This window comes from Bos grunniens, chromosome 11, assembly GCF_055505025.1.
Source record: "Bos grunniens cultivar Pamir isolate PY7600 chromosome 11, Bosgru_T2T1.0, whole genome shotgun sequence".
Taxonomy (NCBI): Eukaryota; Metazoa; Chordata; class Mammalia; order Artiodactyla; family Bovidae; genus Bos; species Bos grunniens.
Window position 1 is genome coordinate 43,551,940 of NC_141175.1, and position 19,537 is coordinate 43,571,476.

General features: G+C 42.5%; 1 long non-coding RNA gene across 9 annotated transcripts in view; it reads right to left on the bottom strand.

The window, feature by feature from the left end:
* Positions 1–19,537, bottom strand: part of LOC147363009 (uncharacterized) — a 117,447-nt gene that overhangs the window by 7,917 nt on the left and 89,993 nt on the right. For all 9 annotated transcript variants that reach the window (XR_015136698.1, XR_015136702.1, XR_015136697.1 and 6 more), the window contains one exon: positions 4,814–4,933. This is a non-coding gene — a long non-coding RNA (uncharacterized LOC147363009). The remainder of the gene's footprint in view (positions 1–4,813; positions 4,934–19,537) is intronic.

A 19,537-nucleotide genomic window follows, 5' to 3' on the forward strand; every position in this document is an offset into this window, starting at 1 on the left:
CATACAAAGAGGCCCATGTGCTAGGAAACTGAGGCCTCCTGCCAATGGTCATGTACGTGAGTAACAGTGGAAGCTGATTCTCCAGCCTCAGTCAAGCTCTCAGATGACTGCAACCCCAAGTGATACTTGGTTATGACCTCATAAGATACCAGGTCACTGAGCTAAGCCACTCTCAAATTCCTAACCCACAGAAACTATATCTTCTGAAGTAATAGATATTTGTTGTGTTTAGTCGCTAAGCTCTGCTTATGCTGATATCTGTTCTATATCAGCAAAAGCAGTGAGATCTGGAAGCATTTATATTGGGGTCTATGGCAAGGCACCAAGCCTTGAAATAAATGCAGTTTAATACCCAGATCCTATCTCCAGGCTGGTGTAGTATGCAAACAATGGGAAACATATCTGAAACACATCAAATGCATCAAAGAGAGGAAACACCATTTGTTTCCTTTTGGAATTATTAAAAATCATACTAATCTTTTATGGTTATCATGTTTTATACTGTCACACAATACTAAGAGAATGACTTAACAGTTTGCTGACAAGCACAACAAAATGCTATGACATCAAATCTGTCTCAAGACTGAAAGGGGTGAATAAAAAAATATTCACCCCAGAGTAAAGATGTCAACCCCTGTGGCAGAGAACATCAGTAGCTTTATAGCAAGCTTATTAGTCTGGGGGCAGACAGAATCTTGCCACCTCGACTGCCTGATTCACTAGGCCCCAGACAGACATCTTTCCCCAAGCCTGTGTCTCTCTGTAGGTTAAAAACTTGAACGATTGCAAACAAGCAGCATTATTTTGGAACCAAGAGATGTTATTCTCAAGCTTAAACTTTTTTACCCTCATCACATCTGCTTCCCAAAATATCAAAAATATTGAAAATCAGGAACTGTCAAAGGCCAATCAAGTCAGATGTGCCTATTCTGAGACCAGCATGTCAATAGTGTTTACACCCCTTCTTACACCACAGAGTCTAATTACCTCTGATTATATATTTAAGGAAACTTCCATGCAGTGTAAACACTGAAAAAATACATCCCTTTAGGTTTCTACATCCCCATCTGGCAAAGACAGGGAGTACCCTAGTCAGCTAAAGTCCTTGACGAGGACACTTCACCTATGGGTTAAAGGACAGGGAATTAATAATGACAACAATCCTGAGCAACATCATATCTTTCTTTTGTTGCCCATCTTGCCCATCTCATCATCCTCTAAAAACCTCAAGCCTAGGAGACAGTGTTTTATGGAAAATTAAAAATCCATGTAGCACTGGCGCTTCCAAGTACAACCCCCCACAAACTGACTTGGGGACTGATGGTGCCACAATTCTTCACCAGATTCAGGGGCAACTGCTAGAGGTGGAAAAACTATAACCAAAGAACTGAGCAGGACACTGTCCCCAGTATGGCCCTTTGGAGAAAATTATTATGGTTGGGCTTTTTTTTCCCCCTCTGTCCTTAGGTAGCTTTCCAGTGAGTCCTGGGGAATTCTTGCAACTCAGAATCTCATCTATTTTTCCCTGTGTTCCTGTCATCATAGCCTTAGAGTCAAGTGGTTTAAATTCCCAGTGGGCAGACTCCAACCGTTTCAGTTTGGGTTTTTATTCCCAGAAGAGACTAGGCTTCAAAATCACCCAGTAAACAAAGACAGCATTTTTAGAGGGCTTCTCTCATGGGAGAGTTCATGATTAGTGGAGCTACTGGGGAGAGCTGGGGATCTCAGGGAGTACAAGGATAAGGCAAATAACTTCAGAGGGGTGTTATATTTTTATACAGAGAGAGCCCTTAGAGTCTTCTCAAACAGAACAGCCAGAAAAAATGATTGTCATTTTTCTAATATTTAAAAGATGCCCATGATAAGCCCAGTAGTGAATTCAGTATTTCAAGAAGACAGTAAAAAAAAAAAAAAAAGACAACTGGCACTGGTTCCCAAGAAGCTTTTAACTTCAACTCAGTAAAAATGAATTAGCAAATCATATATCCTTATGTTTATATATTTATTCACTTATTAGGCAGCTTTTACATACTAGGAATAATGCTAAGTGTTAAGTGGGCATTGTTGAACATAGAAAAAGACATGGTTCCTGCGTTCTTAGAATTTAGTCTAGAGGGGGAGATAGAAATGAAATGGATATAGGGGATAGGGAGAAAGAGAGAAAGAATAAAAACACAGAAGTAAGTAACTGAGAGCTAGAGCCAGTTATATTAAAATGCTACAATTGATCTAGTCAGGGAGGACAGAGAAATCTGCTAGGAAGGAATGCTGATTGAACTGAGTTCTGAGAAAAGAATTTCTGGGTTATCTGGGGGCTGGGGAGTGGGGGTAACATAAGATAAAAGGAAAGCCTATGTACAAAGGTCCTGTGGCAGAAAAGGAGAAGAGCATATTTTAAAAACTGAAATAAGACCATTACAGCTGAATTGCAAAGATCAAGAAGCCCGGTGTTAGAGAAACCTATAAAGAGGAACAAGGGGCAGACCACAAAGGGCCTTCCAGATCAAGTATGCAAAGGACGAAGGGTCCCTATCCTAATGTAAATGGGAATCTATGGGAAAGGTTTAAGAAAGCAGAGACACAACTAGATTTCTCTTTTAAAGGCACCCTTCTGGCTATAGCCTAGACAGTAAATAGCAGGAAGGCCAGAGGACATTTAAGGAGACTGGAGGGTTCAAGTGAGAGACAGATGCTTGTGCCAGTGTGGTCTGTGGGCCCAGATGCCAATTACTAACCTGCCTTTCAGGCCCACACCTGCCTTTACATCCCCTGCTCTATTCTGCTTGGCTGGGGGTCTGTGAACCCTAGCTGCTGCTGTTGTTCAGTTGCTCAATCATGTCTGACTCTTTGTGACCCAATAGACTGTAGCCCACCATGTTCCTCTGTCCATGGGATTTCCCAGGCAAGAATAGTGGAGTGGGTTGCCCTTTCCTTCTCCAGGAGATCTTCCCCACCTGTGGATTGAACCCATTTCTCCTGCATTGGCAGGCAGATTCTTCTCTCCCAGTGTGTTAATTTCTTCTCAATAAATCCTCCTAAAATACTTCACGATGCTCACAACGTGGTTGGAATGGTGAAGAAAGTTTAGGGGGATCTCTCTGGACTTGAACAGACTACAACTATAATGCAGCCTCAATTTTTGAACCGGGTTTTGTCATTTTTGTTTGTTTGTTTTGGAAGTTATTGTTCTATCCTTGACTCATAATAATCAAAGAAGAGATTCTGAAAATACACTATATACCATAGGTCTTAAGGAGAATTAAAGGAGGAGAAAGAGAAGGAAAAGGAGGACAAGAAGGAAAACAGACTAGGGTGACTCCATCCTAAAGTACCTTAAGAACTAACTGGAAGAATTCTATATAAGCTCATGGTGTGATGAGAAATCCCTGCAGCTGACAAATATTGAAGGCTATAATACCATGTATTATACTGGCACTCAAGGTAGCAATGGATTCCTTAGTCTGGAGATAACTTGAGAAAACTTTGGCAAGGAATAGCCTTTGAACTTGGACTTCCCTGGTGGCTCAGTGGTAAAGAATCTGCCTACAATGCAGAAGACCCAGATTCAATCTCTGAGTCAGGAAGATCCTTGGAGGAGGGCATGGCAACCCACTCCAGTACTCCTGCCTGGAGAATCCCGTGGACAGAGGAGCCTGGCAGTCTACAGTCCATAGGGTCCCACAGCGTCAGACACGACTGAAGCAACGAAGCAGCAGCAGCAGCATTTGAACTTAGTTTTGTGGCTCAGCTGGTAAAGAATCTGCCTGCAACGCGGGAGACCCAGGGTTCGATCCCTGGGTTGGGAAGTTCCCCTGCAGAAGGGAAAGGCTACCCACTCCAGTATTCTGGCCTGGAGAATTCCATGGACTATCCAGGGGGTCGCAAAGAGTCGAACACAACTGAGTGACTTTCACTTTCAATTTTCAGGTAGAACAGAACTTGAATATGTGGGAAAGTGTAGGAAAGGTACGTCTGTCTAGGAGAATGATGTCATTCACTTACTCACTGATTTACTTTTCACATATTTATTAAGCAACTCTATATTCTTAGCTCTGTACTAAGTCCCAAGAAAATGTGGCTGGAAGAACTATTCAAAGATCCTACCATCTAACACACAAAAATGTACAGGAAGGAAACTTTGACTTTTATTGCAGGGATGAAAAGTAAGGTAGCTGGATTTTCAAGAGTGAGTTCATAAAGGAATAGAGAAAGAAAAGGGGGGATGGGGATTGTTTGGGACCACAGTGGAGAGGTATCTTTAATATCAGATCCATAAACTGGAGTTTCACCCTTTTGCTCCAGTTACAATGGCTGTGTTACAAAGTACTCCAAAATGTATTGCTGTAAAGCGACCATTTATTAGGTCCATAGCTTCTGTGGGCCAAGAATGCAGACAAAGCACAGTGGAGACAGCTTATTTCTGCTCCACAACACCTAGGGCTTACCTGGAAGACTCAAAAGCTGAGATATAAGGGCGTCCCTGGTGGCTCATTGGTAAAGATTTCGTCTCCAGTGCAGGAGACATGGGTTCCATCCCTGACCCAGAAGATCCCGCATGCCAAGGAGCAACTAAGCCTGTGTGCCACAGCTATTGAGACTGTGCCCTAGCTAGAGCCCATGCTCAACCACAAGAGAAGCCACTGCCATGAGAAGCCCACACCCTGCAACTAGAGAGTAGCCCCTACTCGCCACAACCAGGGAAAGCCTTGCACAAACAAAGACCCAGCACAGCCAAAAATAAATAAATAAACAAAGTTACATTTTTTAAAAAGCTGAAATATGGAATCCACCAACTAAAGTCTCATCCACTTACAGTCTGGAAGTTGATGCTGAGAGCTGGCTGGGGGGTCTCAGTTCCTCTTCACAAGGGCGTCTCCACATGGGCTGGCTCAGACTTTTTCAGAGCCCAGTGGCTGAGTTCCAAGGGAAAGTGCTGAAAGAGAGAGAGGAGGAAACCGTATCCTTTTCATGACCTAACACTGGAAGACAGTCGCATCACTTTTGCATACTCCTGACTGAAGGAGTTACAAGCCCCTTCCTATTTTCAAGGAGAGACCTCACCACTTGGTTACAGGAGTGTTGTCATATTGTTAGAGAACATATGAAAGGAGTCACCAGTCACTTGTAAGAAGAGGATAGGTAAGGAGGTAAGTAGATAGATAGATAGATAGGAGATTAATCTTTGGAAAATACCATCGGCCTCACCTTTAGATAACACAAAGTCCTTTGAATAGAAGAGAAATCCAACAAAATTATATTTTAGGAATATTAACCTGATAGCAAGGACAGCACACAGATGGAGCATAGAAATGATGTAACAATTACCAAAGTAGAACTAACAAAGAATTTGGCATTTTGGCTTTTTGAGTATGAAGTTTACTATTTTGAATTTTATTCCTTTTCTGCCTCACTATTCTTGATCAGAAATTTTAATGCTATACGTTCCAAAGTGTGCTCTATAGAATATCAGTCCCAGAAGATTCTCTAACAAACAAACAAAAAAAGACCCTATGTTCAAATAGAAGTAAACATAGTCTATATACTTAATCTCTCACTTGGAAATTCCCAATGTTTCTTAGCATAGCAAAACTGCTCAGAAAGTCATCAGTAAAAGAAAAAACTACCTGATTAATATTGTTTTATCCAAAGTGTTGCCAACCTTTTTGACTACCTTTTCCCTAATTAACATCCTATGGAACTAGCCCAAAGACCACAGTCCTGGCTGCTCTGGGCGGTAACAGTGAAAGGCCAGGCAACAAATCAGTCAGCAAGTACTGATCAAATGATACATATGGCCAATTCATGTTGATGTATGGCAAAAACCATCACAATATTGTAATTAGGCTCCAATTAAACTAAATTAATTAATTTTTTTAAAAAGAATAAGACTCCAAAAATAAAGGGAACATGTAATATATTGATAATAAGCTTTCAGTCAAATAAAGCAAAACAAACAAAAACATAATAAAAGCGACAGAAACTGAGCTGTTTCAAGAAAGATCTCAATGAAAGACTCTCACATGATCTCCTTGAGAACTGAGATTTAACCAAATGAGGCTGGTTCTTGAATGTGTGTCTGTATACCTCTCAAATCTTGGGTAAGGCTAAATTATTGGGATACTCTTTTACTTTCGAGTGAAAGATGAAAAAACGTTTATTTTCCAAAGGTTGCTTTGCATTAAGATGTGACCATTGTTTGCACACAAAGAGAAAGGGAACCAGAGAAGAACTCCATGCACAGGGCAGTAAACGGCCCAAGAGGGCAGGAGAGCGTCCCATAAATCACGCTGGTGTCTCGATCGGGCTCAGCTGGCAGAAGGGCGATGCTCTGGGAGGAGCAAGGCCGGCGTCATGGGCCTCTTTGTCAGTGTGATTGATCGCAGGCACCATTAGCAGCTTTCCTTTGTGAAAGCTTCCTTTCACCTTTTCCTACCGCTCTCCTTTCTCCAAGATTCCTGCTTCTGGCCTTTCCCAACCAATACTTTTGTCTGAAGAAGGCAAATTCACTCAAACAGACCTCCTGACTATCTCCTGGCCTGCCAGGTGCCAAACTAACATCTGGAACTCAGGCTGCTAGGGGAGTGTGGCAGGGAACAGGCAGTGTTGTGTATCCACTTGGGATGTGTCTTCGTGAATCTAAAGCATGGCCATGCGTTATTCTCCATACCTGCATCTCCCGCTTGTGGATGCAGGAACAAATCAATCAGGGGTCTAAATGCAAATGAAAAGCTGAGAGGTTAGAAGGTGCTGCTCACAGAATGACAGGTTTGATACATAGCTTTCAAAGGAGACAGTTCATTATTGTGTAGCAGAAGAAAGAAAGGCAGCAACCTGTCCTTGCCCAAGAGAGGAACAAGCCACCAGCTCTCCACCTGGCCACCACTGACCACCTCTCAGCACACGGCCTGTGCATTTTTATGCACAAGAGAATCTCTGCTCCTCGTTCTGCCTTGAGATAAGCCATCTCCAATGGCTGCTTCTGTTTGTCTAACTTTAAATATCTTGGTTCCCACCCAGGAAGGAAGGTAATAGGAAGAAAAGCAAATAGCACCCTCTTAGGTATCTATTAAGGCACAGGTTGCTTATCACACTCTCAAGGAAGCTTCCTCCCAACTCCTCTCTCTACTCCCTCATCAGGATTAGAGAACTTTGGTTAAACCTTAGAAAGCTTGGGGCGCTTCTATCTATGGTGTCTTGCCTCATTGCTTCAAAACATCTATGATGTTATCACAAGAAAAAATTTTGTTCTTATTTCTTTTATTTTGTACCTATATGAGATAATGGATGTTCACTAAACTCACTGTGATTATCATTTTATGATGTATGTAAATCAAATCATTATGCTGTACACCTTAAACTTACATATTACCATATGAGGATTATATCTCAATAAAATTTGGAGAAAAAATTTTAATAAATGAAGAGCAATGGGGAAAGGTACACATGTATGGGTCTATCTTCCCCACTAGACTTTGGGTCATATGAGGGCAGGACAATTTTGTTTCCTATCACAAAGCCTAGGGCTCAGCATATACTAGGTAATCATTAATTGCCACTGAATAACTGAATAAATAAGTGAATGAATTATACCAGGTAACAGCAGACTGGCACAAATGCTATAATAACACATGTTGGGCAGACTCCCAGGGCATTGCATCTCTTGTACGGACCAAGAGTCATAATGTTCTCCACTCACTTTGCCCCATAGGATCAACAATAGTAAGCACGACTAAGCATTAGAGGTGGAAGGCCCTCGGAGATAACCTGGCCAAACACAGATGTACAGGCCACCTCTAAAATATTTGGGAGTCCTCTGGCACAGACTAAACACAGTTATATCTAATGAGATGATATTTGCTCAGCTCCCAAAGGTCCCTGGGGAAAATAAACCCTAGGAAAGTTCAGAGTACAAGTCAGCTGGATGGGAGGCAACTCTGTTTCTCAACCACTTGAAGTCTGACTTATAATTGCCAACTTATTACTTCCAAAGGTGAGCATTTATTGTTGGGACTAATGGGTGCCTCCAAAAAAATATTTTTACAACTTGCTTTTGAACATTCTGAGAAGTTCCTTCTTGGAAGCTACAAATTGGGTGTTTGTGAGAGAATTTGCCTCCTGCTCAGACCACGCATGCCCAGTTAGCCAGCTCCGTGCCAACAGGGCCTTCCACCAAGGGGAACCATCTTTTTTCTGGTACTGAAATGAGTCCCTGGAAGGGCAAAGTCAGCTAGAAAACTCTTTGCTTGGACAGAGGGATACTCACACCCACTGTTTTCAGTGATCTCAGCTGCTGCTCAGGTTCTCTGGAATGAAGACGGGTGGTCACGTCAAGCCAGGTTAGCCCTCTAAGAGCTTCTCACCAACCAAAGATTCTTTCTAGACCTGTCTTCCCTACAGGGTGTCCACCCCATCATGAGGGCAGGTGAACACCTGGACCAGAAACTGGAAATGTGTGCTCTAATATCTCTCAAACCGGAGGTAGAAAGGTGAGCAAAACCTAGGGAATTTTTTTAAAAAGTGTACATGTTTATACTCCCTCCCAGAGATTCCAATAACCCTCTTCTCATGGGAAACAGTATAGCTGTTCTGTTTTATTTGCCACGCTAATACTAAGAGTAATATTTACAATGGGCACAGTAAAGGTAACTCTCAGCAGAAAATTATTCTTATCATTGGAGGTGACAAGCAAGTTGTATCCATGGGTCAACTTTAGCAGTCGGCAGTGCCTGCCATGAATTCAGAAGAGTCCTGAGGCCATATCCAGATGTAACAACAACAACAACAACAGGTTCAATTATCAATGTCTGCCATGGGTTAAGGGTGGGGCAGTGATGGCACGTGGGCCACATATTTGCCTCTGCAGCCTCAATCCTCTACAAAACCAGAAACAAGGCTCAGGGCTCCAGCCCCTTTGTCTTCTAAGTGAAATCCCTTCTGTGAAGCCAGAAACTAGCCTTGGTGATGCAGTTGCTATACAGTGCTTATTTAAAGATGCGATTTCTAGGACCAGGATGACATCTAAAAAGGAAGTCAAACCCTGTGCTTCCTGGAAACATACCCCCGATACAAAGAAAACATCCTTGCAGAGAGGAAGAAGGAGGCTTGCTAGCAGAAACACAGCTAGGATGTCTGAGAGTTAGCAAAGTGGTATCTGCCAGTTCACAGTATTTTCTTTGCATTGCTCAGAGGTAAAGTGAAAAAATAACAAGTGTTTTGAACATGTTTAGATGTTTTGTTACCAGAGGGAGCTGCAGAAAGTTTGAATTCTCTGAAATGAAAAAGAGAGAACAAAAAGGCACGGTGTGCATTTTGCTTACTGCCAGTTATTTCACAGCTTTGCTTAAACATCTGAGGCATGATTTGGAAAAGAGGGGTGGACCGGTAGATATTCTAAATGAAGATGGCTTTCATATATTTTAAAATGCCTTCAAATAAAGGTTACTGGGGACACCCCCAGGTCAGTGTCAGGTCTGACCTTAGTCCTCCTTCTGAGTTGACAGGGCCAGAGCGGGCATGGACCAGAACATCCAACTGCATTCTCCTCTCCCCAGGTGGACAGCTCTGACGACCATCCTTTCCCGCATCCCCCTCAGCATTTAGCAGCTTTCCTGGTTGAATCTACACCCTGGCCGGCATCTCTCTCAGGTGTGTTCATGCCTGTTTACTGGCAGGTCTGATATGTGCTGAGGAGTGAAGGACTCCACTTGGACTAAGGCAGTCTGAGTTCAGACCAAGCTCTGTGGATACATTGTAGTCATTTAATCACCTACAAGCAGTTTCTTCCTCTGTAAATGATAGTAACTTCTTCCCAGGGCTGTGGTGTGAGAACTGAATGACTGTTGAAGCACTCTGTGCATTAAAAAGTAAATGCAAAGCATCCAATGCCCGATTTCCTCACTGTAAATGTCATCTCCTCAGAGAGGTCTTCCCTGACCACACTGTGAAAATGATCACTTTCCTCCCCCTGCATCCCCTCTTTCCCTGCTTTCCTTTATACTGCTTACTACATCCTGACATTATCATGTATATAGTTAGCCGGTAATTTATTATCATCTGTCTCTCATAACAGAAACCCATGGATGGGGACTTCTATCTTGTTGCCCACTGTGATTCCAGGCCTCAGAACAGTACCTGATCTAAAGTGGGCCCTCAGTGAGTATTTCTTGAATAGATGAATGGCTCTTTGCATCTCATTCCACCAAGTGGATGAAGACAGAGGCAAATGACTCTTTCAGTAGACCATCTATCTCCCAGCTAACCATCAAAAACAAAAACAAAATTAAAACGTGGACAACTACTTAAAGATAAGAACAATCCCTCTGGTTAATGTATATGGGACATTTCATGTAACAAGGAAACATGATCGAAAGTTCATCTGAATAAATCCTAAAATAAATGAATTTTAGTGTCTAGGGAAGTTCTAAGTTCAAAAGCTATAAAAATCAAAGAAATTTCTCCCTAGAAGGAAAAAGGGTGGAAAAACTAAGTAGAACCCACTGTTTATAAGTCTGTTGCATAAGGAAAAAATGCACTAAGAATGAAGGAGGCCTAACTCTGATGTGGCTCAATTCGAACAATAGGTGAACTCTTTCTCACAGTGTTCAACAGAAGCTGGCCTCGAGCAGTGCCTAAAGATGTCAGTCTCACCGAAACAGCCCTCTGGGAACTAGAAAACATAACATAGAGAAGCCTGCTCACCACCTGCTGGTATCAACTATTTCATATTCATATACAGAAATAATTCAATTCACAGTGCCAAGGCCCATTAAAAGTCTTCATAATGTCCCATCAGCCATTTTAAAAGTTCATAATTAAAGAAGCCCAGCTTAGAGAGCAAATCAATTTCAGTCAGGGAACCTGGAAAGCAGTGGTAGAAATACTAATGGAAGACAGTTACATTTGAACCCACTGTGCCAATAATCACCTTCTAACTAACTAGTCTAACATTAAGTGAAAAAGGAAAAATTTAGTCCATTTTCAACAAAACTCAAAACCTATCCCCCCTGTCTGAGAGGAGTAATGGCTAACCTTCACATTTCTCATTGTAAATAAATGTTTCCGGATTCAAAAGAATCCATTTGAATTGCTCCTGAAATATGAAACAAGCTCAACCCCAATTCTTAGAGAAACCATGCACCCTTAGGTACCGACCCCAGCAGACGTAAGGACAACAGTAGAGAAGATGAAGCCCTGTCATATCTGTACTGGCTTGGAGGCAATGAGGAGGGAAAGCTCCACCTGGGACCAGCCTGAACCATGCCAATCCATCCACCGTCCTTTCACTGGATCTTCATTTCCCATGATAACCTCTCTTAGTCCACCCCTTTGCACACCCCTAATATCTCCATGTAAGATGGCACTAGAGCCCTGGCTCTGCAATTTCCATCTCCAGCCTCTCTCCCAACACACCTACTGAACAGTACATTGGGCTTCAGGTCCACACCTCCTATTTGTATCAAACTATCCTAATTCTGTTCATCACTGTCTACTGAACCCCAGGAGACCCTGCTCTGATGATGTCGACTTTTAGCTTCTGGATCTTCTCACCAAGGAGCCCAGGCTCTCATCATATAGTTTCCCCAAAATTCTAGCTGGAAAGAAAATCTATTGCATTCTTCTAGGCTCAGCTCAAATGTCATACACATCCTGAGCCCTTCCCTGATTCACCACCAAGTGTGAGTTCATCTCTTCCTGAGCAAGCAGAGTGCTCTGTTCTCTCCCTGCTCTGGGATTTATAGCTTTCTGTCTGACTTCCTGATGGTTCCTGCTCATAGACACGTCCCCCTCAGTGGGAGGCTCACCTCCCCTTTCCTGTTGAGCTCTCACACCTTCTAGGACTGTCCACTCTACATTACTGCTGCTGACTTATGCTCCTTCTTCTCCCCTCATCTTCCTCAGCTAGTTCTCTGAAGCCAAGTCTCCAGCCATCACTGCCATCATCCACCCCTTTCAATAAAGGCGTTAAGTCCCTTCTTCTCCATGCGTCTCTTAATTCTATCTATACTGACACCGAAATAAGACTGAAAGTCAAAGGTATGTGAGCTAAACCATAAACTTACATAGAGATTCTGTCTCGAAGAGCTAAAAATTATCTTACATGACAGACAAAGACAAGTACTGTATGATATCACTTATATGTGGCACTAAAATATACAACAAACTAGTGAATCTAACTATAAAGAAGTAGACCCACCGATAAAGAGAACAAACTAGGGGTTACCAGTGGGGAGAGGGAAGGAGAGAAAGGGGCAAGATAAGGGTAGGAGATTAAGAGGGGCAAACTGTTAGATATAAAGTAAACCACAAGGATATATTGCACAATATAGGGAATATAGCTAGTATTTTATAATAACTATAAATGGAACACAGGGCTTCCCTGGTAGCTCAGTGGTAAAGAATCTGCCTGCAAACACTCTCTGACATAAATCACGGCAAGATCCTCTATGATCCACCTCCCAGAGTAATGGAAATAAAAACAAAAATAAACAAATGGGACCTAATTAAAGTTAAAAGCTTTTGCACAATGAAGGAAACTATAAGCAAGGTGAAAAGACAGCCTTCACAATGGGAAAAAATAATAGAAAATGAAGCAAATGACAAAGAATTAATCTCAAAAATATACAAGCAGCTCATGCAGCTCAATACCAGAAAGATAAATGACCCAATCAAAAAATGGGCCAAAGAACTAAACAGATATTTCTCCAAAGAAGACATACAGATGGCCACCAAACACATGAAAAGATGCTCAACATCACTCATTATTAGAGAAATGCAAATCAAAACTATACTGAGGTACCATCTCACGCTGGTCAGAATGACTCCCATCAAAAAGTCTACAAACAAAAAATGCTGGAGAGGATGTGGAGAAAAGGGAACCCTCTTACACTGTTGGTGGGAATGCAAACGAGTACAGCCACTATGGAGAACAGTGTGGAGATTCCTTAAAATACTGGGAATAGAACTGCCATCTGACCCAGCAATCCCACTGCTGGGCATACACACCGAGGAAACAAGAATTGAGACAGACACGTGTACCCCAATGTTCACTGCAGCACTGTTTACAGTAGCCAGGACATGGAAGCAACCTAGATGTCCAGGCAAATGAAAGGATAAGGAAATTGTGGTACATATACACAACTGGATACTACTCAGCTATAAAAAAGAACACATTTGAGTCAGTTGTAATGAAGTGGATGAAACTAGAGCCTACTATACAGAGTGAAGTAAGCCAGAAAGAGAAACACCAATACAGTATATTAATGCATATATATGGAATTTAGAAAAATGGTAATGACAATCCTATATGCAAGACACAAAAAGAGACACAGATATAAAGAATAGACTTTTGGACTATGTGGGAGAAGGTGTGGGTGCGATGATATGAGAGAATAGCAATGAGACATGTATATTACCATATGTAAAATAGATGACCAGTGCAAGTTCCATGCATGAAGCAGGGCACTCAAAGCTGGTGCTCTGGGACAACCCAGAGGGACGGGGTAGAGAGGGTGGTGGGAGGGGGGTTCAGGATGGTGGGACACATGTACACCCATGGCTGATTCATGTCAATGTATGGCAAAAACCACCATAATACTGTAAAGTAATTAGCCTCCAATTTAAATTAATTAATTTAAAAAAACACAATGAGATATATTTTCAATAAACCTTGGACAATAACAACAAAAAAAGAATCTGCCTGCAATGCAGGAGCCACAGGAAACGTGGGTTCCATCCCTCAGTCAGGAAGATTCCCTAGAGGAAGAAATGGCAAGCCACTCCAATATTCTTGCCTGGGAAATCCCATGCACAGAGGAGCTTGACAGGCTACAGTCCATGGGGTCACAAACAGTTGGACACAGCACACACATATTGTATATTTGTAACTTACAGGTGGCGCTAGTGGTAAAGAACCTGCCTGCCAATCAAGGTTCAAGGTTCAGTTGAGACGCAGGTTCAATCCCTGAGTCGTAAAGATACCCTGGAGGAGGAAATGGCAACCCACCCCAGTATTCTTGCCTGGAGAATCTCATAGACGAAGAAGCCTGGCAGGCTATAGTCCATAGGGTCACAAAGAGTCAAACAAGACTGAAGTGACTTAGCATGCAGCATGCACCCACATAAATTATATAATATTGTACATCAACTATATGTTAATAAAAAAGAAAATAATCTTACAGAATTGTTTTTATACATAGTCTTTAATAATCTATTTCTATGATATTGTGCATCCTATCATTTTCTCTTTTCTTACTCATTTGCCTGACTTAATAGGCTGAAAAACACTAGAACATACCCAAAAAACACATATATACCCCAACACTAGAATACATACATATCCCAACACTAGAACACACACATACCCCAACGCTGGAATACACACATAACCCAAAGCTAGAACACATACATACCCCAATTCTGAACACATACATACCCCAACAGAAGAACACATACACATGCCAAAGCTAGAACACATACATAATCCAAATGCTAGAATACATACATACCTCAAGGCTAGAACATACCCCAAAACACATACCACATATCTAAGATGATTCAACCTTTTTCATGTACATTTATTTGATAGAACCTATACTTTTAATCACCATATCAACATTATCTTTCTCTTGTTTTGGTTTTTTTTTTTTTCCAATCATCAGGGAAAATTAGATACAAGATTTAAATAACTTCATATATAAATATATTGCGCAACTAAAGACTGAATCACTGCACAAACCGTTAGAAGCTGGCAGGCAACATCAAAACTTTGAAATATCCTATCAGCTACCGTAAGAAAGCTTAAATCTGCCCACAAAAGATAGTGTGGAGTATCAAAGACCATGCAAAAAGGAGGGGTGTACGCAAGTCAGGACCACTAGTACTCCTCACAACTCAGGGTCATTCCTGACACCCTGTGACCCCATGCCAGAGCCAAGTGGGCAAAGGAGACACTCAGGATCCCAAGGGTGGGGGTTCTGGTTGAAAAAGGGTGCTTAAAATTTTCAACTGCATTGTTTCAATTGCATAAGGAGTTAAAGAGGCTTTCATTGTCTTGCCTAGGATTATAATACTATTTTATAAATGATGAAGTGTTACATAGTTGCAATGTGTTAGAATCTTACTTATATGGAATTCATTCCAAATTTCCAATGACATCAAAATGCATTTTAAAATGTGTCTTGGTGTAAGCTCCTAGAAGGCAAGGTCCATTTTTTACTTCTTGTATCTTATCTTTCATAGTATTTTTAATATAAATGGACAAAAGTTCTTATCACCATAAGCATGATAAGATGAACTGACATAAAAAGAAGAAAAGTTGTAATCAACCAAAAGCTCTTTTTTTAATTGAAGTATGGTTGATTCACAGTGTTTCACATACAAAGTGATTCACTTATACATACACACACACATATATATATGTGTGTGTGTGTGTGTATGCATATATGACTGTAGCCTACCAGGCTCCTCCATCCATGGAATGTTCCAGGCAAGAACACTGGAGTGGGTTTCCATTTCCTTCTCCAGGAGATATTCCCGACCCAGGGATTGAACCCGGGTCTCCTGCATTGTAGACAGACACTTTACCATCTGAGCCATCAGGGAAGTCCATATATACAGATATATGGACTCTCTCTCTCTTTCTCTCTAGATATATATATATATATATATATATATATATATCTGTCTCTATATATATAGACAGAATGACAACCCACTCTAGTGTTCTTGCTTGGGGAATGCCATGGACAGAGGAGCCTGGCAGGCTACAGTCCATGGGGTTGCAAAGAGTCAGACACGACTGAAGGACTAACACTTTCTTTCACTATATATATGCACTATATATATATATATATATATATATATATATATGTGTGTGTGCGTGCATACACATACATATATATTATTTTTCATATTCTTTTCTAAGTTATTACAAGATAGTGAATGTAGTTTCCTGTTCTATACACACAGTAGGACATTATTGTTCACCTATTGAATATACTGTAGTGTATATCTGTCAAAACCAAATCTCTAATTTATCCCTCCCCCTTTCCCCTTGTAACTATAAGTTTGTTTTCTATGTCTGTAAGTCCATTTTGTTTTGTAAATAACTTCCTTTGTATCATTTTTTTTTCCTAATGACACAAACCAAGAAGTTTTTAAAGATGTGACCACTTGGCATCACGTAAACTCCCATAAGTTACTCTAAATGGTCGGTCATATTTAAATCAGATGCTTTCCAAATAAGAAACAGAAAGCCTACAGATAAGAAAACAATTGTGTACACTGACATCTTCATCAGATTATATTCCCTCTCATGCAAATCAGTGGAATCCACTTGCAGGGAATTTGACAGCAAGTCTTTCAGCAAAGGCAAAGGAAAATTATTCAGCTTCTTTGGCTCAAAAGTCAACGTGAGCTGTGACTAGAATGGAGAGGAAATAAAAAGCAAGAGAGGCATCCGTAGAATGTGAGGTCCTTTCACTGGAGGTTTTCATTCGCTCTCTCACAGTGGCAGCTATGAGAGCAGGAAAATGTTGAACTTCCGCCTTAAGTGTCATTGCCTATGCTGTTCAGGGAATCAGGGAGCTTGAGACCACAGTACCCTCATCGCACCATGATTGTTAACACACACACGCCACACACACCATTGAGACTGCCACTGCTTCCTCTGAATCCAGAGCTGGCTCCTCTACTGAGAATCTCTTCCCTGGGAGAGGCATCAATGGAGGAAGGAAATTGTCTCTACCACTGGGTTTGTTACCAGGGTTCCCTCTTTTCAAGGCTCGCCACAGCCGTGCTCTGAGAGACACTGCTCTGTGCTCCCCTCATTGTCCCACTGCACCAGAAACAAGCAACAGCAAAAGAACAGTCATTATTTGTATTTGACAAGAAAGGCGGCAGTAAAAACCAGGAGGCAGTGGGCATGAAAATGTCAGACTGAGGATCGGAATGAGGCTGGGACAGCAATCACAGAGGAGCAGCCTCAGTGGAGAGGAGCCTCAACTACAGGCAGACAGGTAAGTGATGGAGAAGGAAAGAAAGAGAGAGACAGCGGTGGGGAGAGTCCACAACACCCAAGAGCAAACAAACTCAGGTTCAATGCTGCTGCACTCCAGAGGTACAGAGCACAATGGCTGAGGAGCACCCAGACCCTCAAGCCGAATGTCTGAACTTCTAACTCTGGCTCTGCCACCTGCCATTTACATGATTCATACAGGTCAATTTTTTTAACCTCTTCATGCCTCTGCTTCTCATCTGTAAATAGTGATGATGATGATACATACCTAACAGAACTGTCACGAGGCTCAAATGAGCTAATGTTCAGAATGGTTAAGGTTAGAACAAGGCCTGACACACAGGATGTGTAAGTTGCTAGAATTCAGATGATGATGTGGTAGAAGTCATTTGCCTTCCTTTCCTTATGTAGGAAAAGAAGCTAAACCACTTATTTTCACCTCTAATATTCTCTCATTCTACTCATATTTTTTCCCACATGCCTTGGGGGGAACCTATGCCTAACTGCAGGTAGTAAAAGCGGCTCAGTCGTGTCCGACTCTTTGTGACCCCATGGACTATACAGTCCATGGAATTCTCCAGGCCAGAATACTGGAGTGGGTAGCCTTTCCCTTCTCCAGGGGATTTTCCCAACCCAGGGATCGAACCCAGTTCTCCCACACCGCAGGCAGATTCTTTACCACCTGAGCCACAAGGGAAGCCCAACTGCAGGCAAGCATCCTATGAACCAGGGCCCCCGGAGTCATGTGACATAAAATCCCCCTGTAGCCAGGCTACACAGCAGGCATCTCCTGAGGTGGGGCCTGGGGGCACCACTGGGCCAGATTCCTGCCTGGGGGCTGAACTCCAGTCTCTGATGGACAAAGTTCTAGTAGGAGGTATCACTCACCTGCAAGAAGTCAAAATGCTACTGAACGGGACTCTATGCCAAAATAAAGGAAGTATCAGGTGTTTTCTTCTTCCTTCACATTTGGATTCAAGACGGGTCTTTAGCCAAATCACGGAGGTAAGATAGGTCCTAAAAAAACTTTTGTCAGTTTCCGACCTCAAGTCCATCCCAAGCAGAGCTGCGTTAGACAGCAGGGCGGGGGCAGAGGGAAGTTGCACAGGGATCAATTGGAAACACCACTAGGACACAGAACATCATGAAAAATGCCATCAGATGATGAAAGATGTGTATTAAATGTGACTGGAAGACTATGTAACTCTGGATCTTATCTGGGATCATACTGTTCTGCAGGGTGTGTGGAAATGGGTGGAGAGGAGGGTTTGAGTGGCCACATGCTCCACAGGCTTGGAGAGCATCAGGTGGGGCCAGGAAAAATAATCACGAAATAGAACTTTTCTTTCCAAATGCTGTTGGCTATGTTGTTTAAAAACAGCACTAAGTGCTCCCAGAGAGCTCGCACCTTCTAAGGACCATGGTCCAGATAGCCCCTGGCTCCCCGTTCCCGCCCCTAAAGCCCAGGAAGGTGAGCATGTCCATGGTGGCAGACGCTGGACTTCCAGGTTACAGAGAAGCTAAGGCTTCCCCTGGCAGCCTCCTCCACTGACCCTCAGGGCTTGCCGCCTAGGCCCTGCATCTGGAAATCCAAGACCAAGCTCCCCAAAGACAGTGAGTTGTGACCAGCGTGCTCTAACTGTCCCCCATGTGGTTTCACATTTAATTCTTACAGCAACTCCTTGACGATGAGCTATTCACTTTCACAGAATCTCCAGGGGACAAGAAAAGGATACTAGGAGGCTGAAAGCTGGAATGTAGCCACGATTGCCCTGCAGTCCTCCTCCCAGACTGGCCCGGGGCTCCAGGTCCCACGGCACAACCACCATCTTTGCTGCACCTGGAAATCATAGGCAGCTCTGGGACTTCCCTGGTGGTCCAGCGGTTAATCCTCACACTTCCACTACAAGGGACACAGGTGGGATCCTCAGCTGGGAAACTAAGATCCCACACGCCATGTGGCACAGCCAAGAAAATTTAAAAAAAATAAAATAAAAAACAAAACATGAGAAGCTCTACAGAGACCCTGCTCCCTCATGTCACTAGCCTCCAAGCCAAGTTCCTTGTGACTGTGTCTGGTGGGCAAATCAGGGTCACATGTCTGTGCTCCAGTGCAAAGGAGTCTGAGAAAACACAGGGCGGGAGACAGTTTCTGACTCTTGACAAGACTGAGAAGCCAAATTCCTCAGTGTGAAAAGAAAGCTCAAAAGCAGGTGGTGGAAAGAAAGGGCAAGCCTGCAAATAGGGGCTTAGGGAGGAGACTTTACCTTCAGGACTTGACTGCAGTCTTCACCCAAGACTAAGGTGACACATATCCTCAGTGCCGGGACCATCTCCCTTACATCTGTCATTAATAATGGCTCCATTATTAATAACAGCCTTTTCATTTTCAAAAGTGTTTAAGTTTGGAGAATAAATCATGATACTGTCACCCTCCCTAAGCTCATGTCCTGCAATGAACCCAAACGAGACTTGCAGGACTTCTGCATATATGTACATGCACGTGTGCATATGGCTCCAGAC